Source organism: Pavona decussata, unplaced genomic scaffold (assembly GCF_977016875.1).
Source record: "Pavona decussata unplaced genomic scaffold, jaPavDecu1.1 SCAFFOLD_91, whole genome shotgun sequence".
Taxonomy (NCBI): Eukaryota; Metazoa; Cnidaria; class Anthozoa; order Scleractinia; family Agariciidae; genus Pavona; species Pavona decussata.
The window spans coordinates 3347752-3360784 of record NW_028145508.1 but is presented as its reverse complement, the minus strand read 5'-3'; the positions used below and the strand labels follow the sequence as shown (position 1 = coordinate 3360784).

General features: G+C 39.2%; 1 protein-coding gene across 3 annotated transcripts in view; it reads left to right on the top strand.

The window, feature by feature from the left end:
* Window positions 1-257: 257 nt before the first annotated feature.
* LOC146474255 (major facilitator superfamily domain-containing protein 12-like) overlaps window positions 258-13033 on the top strand; it is a 28627-nt gene continuing 15851 nt past the window's right edge. Inside the window, exons 1-2 of one of the 3 annotated variants that reach the window (XM_085117550.1) lie at window positions 258-636; window positions 926-1110. The gene's annotated coding sequence lies outside the window, so the exon portion shown is untranslated. Of the gene's footprint in view, window positions 637-889; window positions 1111-11842; window positions 12025-13033 lie in introns of those variants that run through there. The other 2 variants (XM_085117552.1, XM_085117551.1) reach the window with 2 other exon arrangements.

The following is a 13033-nucleotide window of genomic DNA, read 5'->3' as shown; positions in this document are numbered from 1 at the left end:
GTATGATGCGAGCACTCTCTCTGCTACAGTGTGGCATATTATTATATTAGGATGATCCTGTATCAGTCAGCTCTCTTTTTTTGTTTTCAGCCAAGAAGTCTAATGCAGAGATTCAAGCAGTGGGTGAAGAAACGTATCTTGTGTTGCTACAGCAGCGCAGATGAAGACAACAGACCTGCTGCTGATCCTACTTCCCCCCAAAACTAAAAAAGAAAAAAAAAACAAAAAAAATTGATGAAAAGAAATAAAAAACACTTACCCTACATGCACAGACAAACAGAATTCTTATCGCAACGGATCTGACGCTCATTAACTGTTTGAATCAGGAGCCTACTTTGAATTCTTTGAGACATTGAGACTACCCCCTTGCGGAGAACTTTGCGCGCGCGTGATCACGTGACACGCGCGCGATATTTCAAATTTTTATAGCGCGTACGATTTGTTGACGCAAACAAGATTTTAAGTTTTTTGCAAGAGTTTGTAGTTTTCTTTACACATTTGTTGTTTGCCATTTTCCGTTTATTTATTGAGATTAAATTTGGAGTTTGAGCCTACCATTCAAGGAGAACTTTTTCTTAACATTAACCGAAGCAGGGCAATTTGAGAATGGTCCGCAGATTGCTGTCTTGTAAAAAGGTAAGGTACTATTGCTATGGCATTTTATTGTCATGAGAATTCGCCAACCAATTTTCAATCAAAGCTCAATCCAGACTTGGCAGCGATTACATCTTGGTTACATAACAATAAGATGACACTTAACGTTACCAAGTGGAAGTTTATGATCATTGGAGGACGTAACAAACTAAGTCAATTTAATGACATAGCTCTTGCAGCTAATAATGATCAGTTGGAGAACGATTGTCCTGAAGTTATGCCTCACAAATGACGTACCCTAATTACAACTCAACGATTTTCTCATGAACAGTGCTCTAGAGGTTCAAAAGGCTCTTTCACAAGTAAAGATGGAGATTGAGGGGAACTCACTGAGCAGGTACTGCCTGGGATGGTACAGGAGCTGGGAGAGCTACCAGCCACAAGGTTCCTAAAATTGGCCTGTGATATGAAGAACAGAAAGACAGCCGGGATTACTTCACATCCAGATAGGATCAGGTTAGTTTTACACACACTGATGTTCGAAGAGTGAAGGGTGACTGAGAATTCTAAACAAGGGATCGGACCACCATGAAACAAATCGAGTTCATGCCTGGGTCAGAGAAGGGACTTAGACTCGGGGCCTCCAGGCTACAAGTCCTCCACGCATTGTTTTTATTCTCTCTGTTGGCTAATTACTTGAAACAAACGAACAAACAAACAAACAAACAAACAAACAAAAAAACAAACAAACAGATGTTTAGCATTTCAACTGCTAAGGGACAGCTAACAGAAATAACTCTTCTGTTGGTGCTATAAATGCATATTCATGTTTTTATTACGTTTCCCAAATAAAATTCTTACCACTTACCATTCAGTCCATATTGGATATAATTTCACAAATATTATGTACATGCAAGCTAGTGGTACTGTCTTCTTTGTCAGCACTCACGCTTTTTCATAAAGTTGTCAAGGTTTAAAAAATCACCAGCTGTGAACAAATGTACCTCTCGTGTTCCTTTTTTTACTCTTCGTTGTGAGCAGAGCCATATTTCTTGAGCTCAGTGTGGCACTTGAGAAAACTGAATTTTCACGCGCTTGTTAAACAAGAACTACAGTATACACCTAACGATCTCATGGGTTTCAGTGCATAAGACGATCATGATTAACCTGCGATCATGCGTTCTTTTTTTCCAGAAAAAAGAACGCCTGATCGCAGGTTCGACAGTCATGGTTGGCGGCTTAAATGCCTGAACTCATTTCAATATGATAATTTATTTCTTCGTGTATACGCTCTCTATCAGCTTATATCGGCTTCTATTGTGACTCTTTTCAACACAATGAATGCAGTTAAAAACACAAAAGTTCGAAAGAAAGTGTTCTGAAATAGAAAGGCTGTGCCTTTCAAAACGGAAAAAAATTGATGTACTCCCTGACCGTCAAATCAGATGTGCTTGTTTTTACATGAATTTATTATTTGTTCTACAATCTCCTGCTGATTAGACTCTGCTCTATAAACGTATTGTCAAACGTTTAATTAACAAATTAGAAAGGAAAACAGTTTTCTCATGCAACTTGAAAAATGTCGCAGAAAGGAAAAATTGATTCAAATAAGAATTTATTTGCGGTGCATGAAAGGTACACGTAATTTGAACCGTCGGTGCAACTTGAAATATTTGTTCTTCTTTTTTCGTTCAAATGTCAAGAAATATTGTTAGTAGCCTCTATCATAAAATTGTTTTAGCATCGTATTATTTCAGTTTAAGTTTCTCATACCACAAGGGTGCAGCGGAGAAATTATTTTTTTTCGTAAGTATTCTTAATTTTTTCGCGGGAGAGACATTACAAACTATGGATTTTCTCCTAGGATCATGGCTTCCAATGATTTGTTTTCATATACTCAAGAACAGCTAATCAACGTAATGGCACAACAACATGTCGCATGCTGTTGCTCTATTACGTTGATCAGCCGGTTCAGCTGTGCTGAAATTCAAAGTTTGGTGAATGAAAGAAGTTGGCTGCAAAAATATCATAACACTCTGCTGCCTGGCTTCTTTGTATGTTCTGGCAACATACAAAGAAGCCACGTAGCAGAATGTTATATATGCAACTGAGTCTTGGAATGGCAAGAATATGGTAAAGGCCTTAAAAATGGAATTGGAGCATTTAAGAAATCGAGACGAACAATGGAAGGAGGGACTAACACAAGCAGTGGGTGAATTAAAAACAGCAAGAGAAAACTACAGCAATCTTAAAAAATTGCATTCTTCTTTAAAAGAGGAAAACAAAAAGATAAAAGAAACTCTTGAATGGGCATTCAACCATTCTTTCATTCATTCATTCATTCATTCATTCATTCATTCATTCATTCATTCATTCATTCATTCATTCATTCATTCATTCATTCATTCATTCATTCATTCATTCATTCATTCAATCATTCATTCATTCATTCATTCATTCATTCATTCATTCATTCATCATTCAGTCAGTCATGCGTTCGTTCGTTCATTCATTCATTCATTACTTCATTCGTTCATTCGTTCATTCGTTCATTCATTCGTTCATTCATTCATTCATTCATTCATTCATTCATTCATTCATTCATTCATTCATTCATTCATTCATTCATTCACAATTCAGTCAGTCCTTCGTTCGTTCGTTCATTCATTCATTTATTACTTCATTCGTTCATTCGTTCATTCGTTGACGTTCATTCGTTCATTCGTTCATTCGTTCGTTCGTTCGTTCGTTCATTCATTCATTTATTCATTCTGATTCACTCACTCACTCTCTTATTTATTGTTTTTCGACTAAAATAAGCCTTGGACTTTTCTCGAGCTCGGTTTTGAGTGCGGCTTGTCAAATATCGCAATATTTTCACAAGAAAAAATAGGCTCCCACGCAATGTATAGGGAAAAGTATTACCCTCCAGTGGAGAGGACGATAATATGACTCCAGTGAAAACGAGTGTGAAAAAGATTTTCTCACATTGTAAAACCAGCAAAACTGTATGGCATAAGTTACTAGCAGCAATGTCAAGGCTCATTCACTGGTGACACCTGATGACATGGTTCCTACACAAACTATCTATACTTATTTCTTTCCCACTGTAAGAGGGCCTCGGTACGATTAATTGCTTCAATCAAGTATCCCGTATGTATCGTGTGCAACCGCTGTACACTACATTGCTTTTGTTGATCATTCACAGAAAGCTTTGCTTTGCGTGACATCATTCTACTCAGGAGCCCATCTATAAAAAAGCTAAAAGAGATGAACATCACGCAACTCTTCTAACTGCAAATAATTAAAATTTCGAGTCGTTTTCTAGTTCTAATGGCGCGCAATCTCGTACCCAGCGTCCTCAGGCTCTTTGGCCGGCGGTTGGTCGCCAGGAGAGACTTTGGGGTACTGGAATTTTATTGCTCCAGGATTTCTGTGGTCAAACAATCTCCCCTGGCTACCAACCGCTGGCCAAAGAGCTTGAGGACTCTGAGTACGAGATTGAATGGCGCGCGCAGTTGCTGATTTGTCTATTGTGACGTAAGAAATCATCACCAGCAACTGAAGTTTTCTCGTTTTTAGGAAAGTCTTATTTCGCTGTAAAGCTTGGAAAATTCTGTTTAATTAGCGAAGATTTGATCTTTTCGTTACGAAAAGCTAGTTGTCAACACAAGGTAAGCTGTGTATCGGTTTTTCTACAACGAAAAGTAGTTCGAATCGTTTTCTACTACTAATAGCGCGCGCAGTGCAAATTACATAATAACATATGTCTATTATGACGTAACAAATCATCACTATAACAACTGAAACTTTTCTCGATTTGCGGAAAGTTTTATTCCGTTATAAAGCTTGAAAAAGTCTGTTCATTCAGTGAAGTTTTGATCTTTTCGTTAAGAAAAACCATCTGTCAACACAAGGTAAGATGCGTATTGATTTTTTTCTAAAACGAAATGTAGATTGCGAAGAATTGCAGACTATTTTCACTTTCCGTAAGGCTCCGTCACAAAAATTATAATCAGAGGCATCCATCGGTTCATTTCTGCTGGAATATATCTTTACCCCGGGGAGGGTACTCCCATATAAGGGCTACATTGATATAGGTGCGTGCCGCGAGATAGGGATGGTTTTTGAGGTTCTCAGTCCTTTAAAAAGGGTATAATTTATTTTTTCCTCATTTGGCAACACGTTCCTGGATTAGTCCTTAGATAGGGTACGAAAAAGAAATGGCTTTTTAAAACTGAAGTGTCCGCTGAAGTATTAGAAAAGCGATTTTCATAGAGATTTGTGTTTATCCGTGCACATTAGCCGTTGTTTGGGTCCTTTGAATGGGGTGTCATTTTTCAGGGTCGGTCCTTAAAAAGGGTATCCGTTTTCCTTTCCTTCACCCTTAAATACGGTCGGGGTTGGAGAACCTTTGCGGCACACCCCTATCGAAAATTTGCGGGATTACGCCCCCCCCCCCCCCGGGATCTTTACGGCCCATGCAAACGGCATAAATCGCCTTAGAAATCGATTTGCATTCAAGGGAGAAAACTGGCGTTTGCTTTAATGCTTTGCCACTTATCGTGGGTGACAAATTAGTATTAGACAGGATTAGTATTTAATCTGACATTTAAAATTATAAAATTGCTATGGCAAATTGAATTATCCATCTTAACACATAAGTGGCATAGGAATTTAATTCCTTTTGTTATAATTAGCGATAAAACGAAAAATTTCATCAAGAGAGGAAAGGAAAAAACTGTGTTACCGTCCAGATATGTCCCTTTTAAAAACTCGGAAACGATCCTGAAGAAAATACACACCTACGATAAAATCCCTGCAAGTTGCACGGACTTATATCACCCATTACAAGGCCATACAATTTGTCTTAAAAAAACATGGCTGATGTTGCAAGACGACGCATAACAACGACTCTGTCCTATAAACGTATTGTCAAACGTTTAATTAACAATTAGAAAGGAAAACAGTTTTCTCGTGCAACTTGAAAAATCTCGCAGAAAGTATTGATTTGAAAATTGATTTGAATAAGAACTTATTTGTGGTGCATGACAGGTACACGTAATTTGAACCGTCGGTGCGACTTGAAATATTTGTTCTTCTTTTTTCCTTCAAATGTCAAGAAATATTGTTACTATCCTCTATCATAAAATTGTTTTTACATCGTCTTATTTCAGTTTAAGTTTCTTATGCCACCAGGGTGTCGACGTGCAGCGGAGAAATGATTTTTTTCGTAATTATTCTTAATTTTTTCGCGAGAGAGACATTAAAAACTATGGATTTTCTCCTAGGATCATGGCTTCCAATGATTTGTTTTCATATACTCAAGAACAGCTGATCAACGTAATAGCGCAACAGCATGTCGCATGCTGTTGCTCTATTACGTTGATCAGCCGGTTCAGCTGTGCTGAAATTCGAAGCTTGGCGAATGAAAGAAGTTGGCTGCAAAAAGATCATAACATTCTGCTGCTTGGCTTCTTTGTATGTTGAGTCCGGCAACATACAAAGAAGCCACGTAGCAGAATGCTAATATGCAACTGAGTCTTGGAATGGCAAGAATATGTTAAAGGCCTTAAAAATGGAATTGGAGCATTTAAGAAGTCGAGACGAACAATGGAAGGAGGGACTAACAAAAGCAGTGGGTGAATTAAAAACAGGAAGAGAAAACTACAGCAATCTTGAAGAATTGTATTCTTCTTTAAAGGAAGAAAACAAAAAGATAACAGAAACTCGTGAATGGGCATTCAACCTCGGGAGAGGCATGAATGAAGAATATTGTGTTTTGTACTATAAGTACATGTTACTTCTCAAGTTTGCGTACTGGATTCAGAGTGGTTGGAATTTGTCAAGGTCAAGAGGAAGGAAATCCCACACCAGCCAACCCTGCAGAAGAATCAGTTCCATTTGAAATAGAACTGATTGTTCTGCAGGAGTGGCTGGTGTGACCCTCCCTCCGAAAGTCTGTTTAGCCATCTCCCCCAACATGCCAACTATCCGGATTCATTGCCCTTGGGACGCGTTTGTTGGAGCTAACGCCAATGACAAGGTTCCATAAATCTCACCACTTCAAGCTCCACGTGTGTTAGCTGATTGAAGCTCCATGTATGTCGGCGGACAACACTCCATGCGTGGCTGATACTCAGACCCCTTGCTTGACAGAAATTAAAGCACAATGCCTGCCAGAGATTGAAGCTACATGCGTTTCAAAGGATAAAAATCTATGCGCGGCTGATAATCAAACGCCATACGTACCAGAGATCAATGCGCCATGTGCATCAGGGAACCAAGCTTCATGCGAGGAAGTGCCCTTCTGCCCATTAGTGAATCGCTGCCCAGAAAATCAACAAGCAAGGTAAGTTGAACAAAAGATACGAGTAGGATAATATTCCTTCTCGGCCATCGCTGTGTTTGTTTATGTGCATGTATCATTGTCAAGTGGCACATATGGGGACCCCGTTCCACACCTTAGTATCAAAGAAAATCAGGCACGGATGGCTAGAGCTCTTTTGGATGCGTTTCCAAGGTCTCCACTTTACAAAAACTTTGGCATACGCTACTCATCACATTTAAGGCCTTCAAGTTAAATATTAATCTCTTTAACATTTTTGTCTTTAGCTGAACAATGGTACAATGTTTTGAAGATGAGCGACCTATTTTCGACACAAATTCGACTTGACTATTAATAATTTTGAGTAAACAGTGGCTATACCTTATATCGTGAGGTGAATTCCAGTAAGTATACTTTGTTCATCAATCTGACGACGAACCAATTTCAGCGAAATTGAGCTCAAAGGTGCTTAGTTCTCTAATAGTATGATGCGAGCACTCTCTCTGCTACAGTGTGGTATATTATTATAGGCCCGTAACAAGGCTAAAACAACTGAGGGGGCTTAGCAAAATGGTGAAACAAAACTACCCCCCCCCCCCCCCCCGTCACTCAAAAACAGACTGATTTGGGAGTTTAAGATGCAACGAGAAAATGAAAAAACCCGGTAGATTTAGTAAGTAAAAACAATAACTTTGGACCTGCATCACACTCTTAGGTACATGTTTTTGCCTTTTCTTTAACGTGGACTACTACGTGAAGTCTCCTAATTTCACGCTTGAAGGAGGACGTAGACAAACGACGACAAATTTTTCTTTCTCTTTTTAAATTTGGAATCGGGCAGTAAGAATCCGACTGCCGGAGAATTTTTTTTTTCTCTGGTCTTGAGGACATATTTGTGTGGCTTTTTTGTGTGACAACACGGGAACACTAAATTGTTATAAACTAAGGACATTTGTATTGCTTAAAATGAGCGGATGTCTTAGTAAACAAGTACTTTATTTCGACAGTTTTCACGGCTTCAGATTGGTTGATTTCAATCCATTTTGATTCTTATTTCCGATTCACAAGATAGGAGTGCCTGTTAGCGAAGGAAACTGACAGGTAGTGAAAAGGTACTTGCAGCGTCAGAATTCAACATTAATTTGTTTTAATTATATATTTTTGGGCACATTGCTTTTTCACTTCCAAAAATTCTGGGGGGGGGGGAGGGGGGGCTCAAGCCCCCCCTGCCCCTCCCCTCGCTACGGGCCTGTATTAGGATGATCCTGTATCAGTAAGAAGTCGTGTGCAGAGATTCAAGCAATGGGTGAAGAAACCTTTTTATATGTTGCTACAGCAGCGCGAATGAAGACAACAGACCCGCTGCTGATCCTCCCTCCCCCCAAAACTAAAGACTCAAAAGACTCAAGCTTATCTTGCTATCGATCCGTAATGGCGGCGGCTACTTCTATGAGCTCGCCGGAGCACATCGTGAAAAACCTGGCTATTTAATTCCACTGGGACTACGTCACTTGATTGCGAAATCAGTGCAGATTTGTTTCCGCCGAAGACAAAGCCCATTTTCTAACTCCGTCCTGGCCCTAAGGGCCTGTCCGGAGTAGTTATTCACCGAACTGGAGGTGGATAGTACTTGGCTTATTTTTTTTTTAATTATCACCTCTGAACTAGCCAATCAGTGGTACATACTCAGCTAATGCTAAAAATTGAAGGTTGAACTGAGTAGCAAAATAAAGCTCGAAAGTTGAACGTGCAAAGTGTTAAACAATAAAAACACGAGTAATGTAGAAACTCACACTTGTATTACTTTATCATTGGTTTTCTTCGGATTATTTATTGTTCGGTGTTGGAAAGTTATACAATATATGCTTTATTCACGGGAATATTCGAATCAAAGGGATAAAAATATTAGAAAGTTCAATGGTTTATCTTTCTATAGACTGTTCACAGTCCCCCTATTTTTCCGTGGGATTTTCGAGACCGGTACGCTTCGATGGAACCGCCGCCATCTTGGTTTGTAAAAGCGAGCGCGATCTAAACTACAAACGGGAGGGGAGCGGAGTTGGGAGGCGGCGCTTCCCCTCCCTCACTATACTAACACCCACTCCCGCTCTCCGGGCTTGGTAGTTTAGACACTCTCACCAGATCGCGCTCGCCTTTACAAACCAAGATGGCGGCGGTTCCATCGAAGCGTACCGGTCTCGAGAATCCCACGGAAAAATAGGGGGACCGTGAACAGTCTAATCTTTCTATTTATGTTTTAGTGTAATGCTGATCTAGCTCTGATCAAACGTTGTTTTCTCCTAGTATAAATCTGGTTCTGTTTTGGACTGTTTCTCAGGAAATTTATCCTTCCCGTCAAGAATGTTTGAAATTGGTTTTTCCTCAATAACAATACATTGTTTACATAAGGTCAAGCCGTTATTCAGTCGTATCTGACCTTAAGTCAACCTCTCGCTGGCATTTGCCTGGAAATGGTCACCCTTCTTGTTTTTATCGTTTTAAGTGAAGATATTCAGTGTTTCTTACCGAATTTATACCAGCCGGTATTTTGTCATTAAAGTTAGTTTTCACTGTACTTATTTGAATAATAATAATCTTTAAATCTTGATAGGTGACTATCAATGTCAATACTTTTTGTTCTGTAACACGTACTATATTTTTAATAAGGTAACTGAAAGTTGTAAACATGTTCTCTGTAATTTATGGAAATAGGCGTGGACTTGTAGTACCGCCTTTCTTCTTGGAAAGTTGGTTTTTTGCAACAGCAACGTTTGCTTGAAACTTTAACTTAGTATATTACAATAACAAACTTATGATTGTCAATGTGTAATTTTTACCGATACAAATGTTCATTGTAATTTTTATATTGTTTCCGTTGCTTTTTTTTTGGTCGGACGTTTCGAAGAACATAACAAAAACCTTGAAAGAATGGTACATTTTCCTCATCAAATGAAGGGAAATCAAGGTACCTATCACAAATTCCGATACCAACCAATCATAAGAACGCTTACGTTAGCCTACATTAGTAGTTGACGAGTGTTTGACAGTAGGTTGTCAATCATACTCCGGCCAACATAAAAGCAACGCGAGAAGTTCTTCAACAGAGAATGTTGTAGCTGAGCTGTAGAGTGAACTTTTAAAATACAACGTAGCCATTTGAACAACAATAATTGTGTGCGTTAAGTGAATTCAACAACTCGTTGGCAAAACTGAGCTGATTCCCCTTGGTTAGACGCTAAAGGTTGATCGAACAAAAGCTTTTCGGTCGTTCAAAATGACTCTATTGTTTTTGTTTTTAATGTTTATCAGAAGCAGATGATTCAGTTAATTATAGTGAACTAAACATCTTGAATCTCGAGTTACGAAGAAAGGTGACCTAATTCCTTGGAACAAGAAAACAAGCTGCATCAGCCTGCCCTGTTCCGCGGGCTAGCAGCCGCACTGTTCTCCGTTGACCATTCGATTCACTGTTCTTATGATTCTCCAACTTGCCGCTCACTCTGGACTGGCCTTGTACTGTTTGGGAACATTGAAACATTCCCATTACACTATTAACTGAAGCGTTGCAATTATCCGGTAGAACACGACTATTGTTGTTGAATTGACCTTTGCTTGCACTGAAGTTAGAGTGACTGAGTTGTGAGCCTAGCCATATTTCTTAGGTCTTGCTTCGAGCTCAGTGTGGCACTTGAGAACTTCAGAAGTTGAATTTTCACGCGCTTGTTAAACAAGAAGTACAGTATACACCTGAACTCTCATGGGTTTCAGTGCATAAGACGATCATGGTTAACTTGCGATCAGGCGTTCTTTTTTTTTTACCGAAAAACGAGAACGCCTGATCGCAGGTTAGATCATGATTGACAGCTAATGCCTGAACTAATCTCAATACGATAATTTATTTTTTCAGCGCCGGCTCTCTATCAGCTTATATCGGTTTCTAGTTTACTCTTTTCAACAACAATGAATGCAGTTAATTAAAAGCACAAAAGTTCGAAAAAGAAATTGTTCTGAAATAGAAAGGCTGTGCCTTTTAAAACGGAAAAAAAAAAAATTGATGTATTCCCTGACCGTCAAATCAGCTGTGCTCGTTTTTGAATTTATGATTTTTTCTACAATCTGCTGCTGATTAGATCCTTTACTACAGAATCCGGTACTTTTATTTTATCACGGTGGTCCTTACAAACACAGTTGCTGGTTTTTACTGAAAGAAAGTAAGAAGGTAAGCCATGATTAACTGAAAACTGTTGTAAAGATTTCGTATCACTGAGTTTTCAAGCGCCCTTCACTTTTGAATTACTAACCCGGGTTGGACGTATTTTTACACGGCGAAATTCTGGCAAAGATGGACCGGGCATCTGCTGAAAATTGACCTGACGTTTCCGCGTAGCCTAGGCAGTCTGAAAAGGTTGAAAATTTGTTCTTTGTCAGTTACGATAATAAGTTTAGCCCCGGATCATGACCACAACGTACCGGCCTTCGCATGCCGGGTACTTGTTCGTGCAAATTGCTGGCTTGCTGATCACAGTGTGATCATTCGGCCTGTCACATCAAGCTCTCGGAGTTTTGCACTCTTCTTAGGTAGCTTCGGTTGATCACAATATTTAATCCAAAATATTTACATAGAACGATTAAACGATTACCGTGTAATTTTGAAAACAAAGAAACTATTCAAAGTTCTTTCTCAATACTTTTACGACTCTTTTACCGAGTCTTGCTGCCGCTTGGCTAGCACTTGCGACATAACGGCGAATTTAACGACATTTCTTACGTTCGTTATATCCATGTTCACCTCATTTTGTTGCTTTATATATTTACGCGCTTTGTACTGAGCATCGACATAGACTGTTGTTACGTTTGTGTGACTATGTTTTGTTGTTTGTGTAAACTAGGCTATACATGTTATAATTCCATGAACAATATAGTGAGTGGACTTTGGACCTAAGCAATTATTCCCTGATCGTCTGTCAATTGATCTGGTCTGTCCATCAGTTTGTTGATCAGGCAGACGATGACAAATAAAGTAACTGCTTCATTAAACGCACATCTTTAGAGCGGCATATCCAGCTGACAGAGGCAATACTCTGAAGAGAACACTGAAAAAGGTCAGTATCTCCTTGGCAAAATAATTACAACTCATAGCAATATCAATTAAGGCCGATTTAATATTCATTTTGGTTTAAACGAATTTTTAGGGCTCGCTGACAATTTTAGGGGTGCATTTGAACGCTTGTAAGTAAGATAGCATCTGTTGCAACTATATTGACAACTGCATGCTGGTTAGTGTTGCTGGCTCCGGCAGTCATAGGCGAATCTTTTCTGAGTTATTATATTCACACACAACGCTTGGGCTGGCTTTAGTTCGGACCTCGAACGATAACAACAACAACCACAACAACATCTATGCAGTATTGTTTCATATGGAATATTAAAGTTTCACAAGTGCTTTTTTTTTCGGAATCATCTGTGAAGAATATACTAAACCAATCGCTAAATATTCTTAAAACAAATACCGCTACGGGACTCAGTGTTACGGAACCTTCACTAACGGTCAGTAATAACTCCAGTTAAGTCCCGAGTGACACCTTAATACAAGTAAATAACGGTGTGACATGAAAGGATATCATGCACTGTTCAGGGGAGACTGCGTGTTTTTTCGGCTACTCAGCCGGATTATTTACTCCGAGATGGCGACCGACCCCAGTGTTGACTCAACTTGAACCTCGCATATTCGAGTCGAACCGTTTTAGCTCCGGCCATCTTGAAGTTAGGGAAAAGTAATTATTTATTGAGGGTACTGGGCCATTTCGGTATCAGTTGCTCTTTAATGTATCTGTTGACATCAGTATTTTGTGTCACTGGTACCATAACAAATGAAAAAAAAAAAAAAAAACAAAACAAAAAAACGAACAATACATTCAAACAAACGAACCAAAACAAACAGAAAGAATCACAGAGCAGAGATTATAACGATCTATAACGGATACCAGTAACGTTGTCTTGCCACTGAACAAACTGAAACGGGCCGACTTTTTCAGCAGAAGTCAGTAAGCAGTCACTGCAAGCTGTCCCAGTGGCAAGGGCTCACGTGTTAACCCACGTCTCGCAAAACGT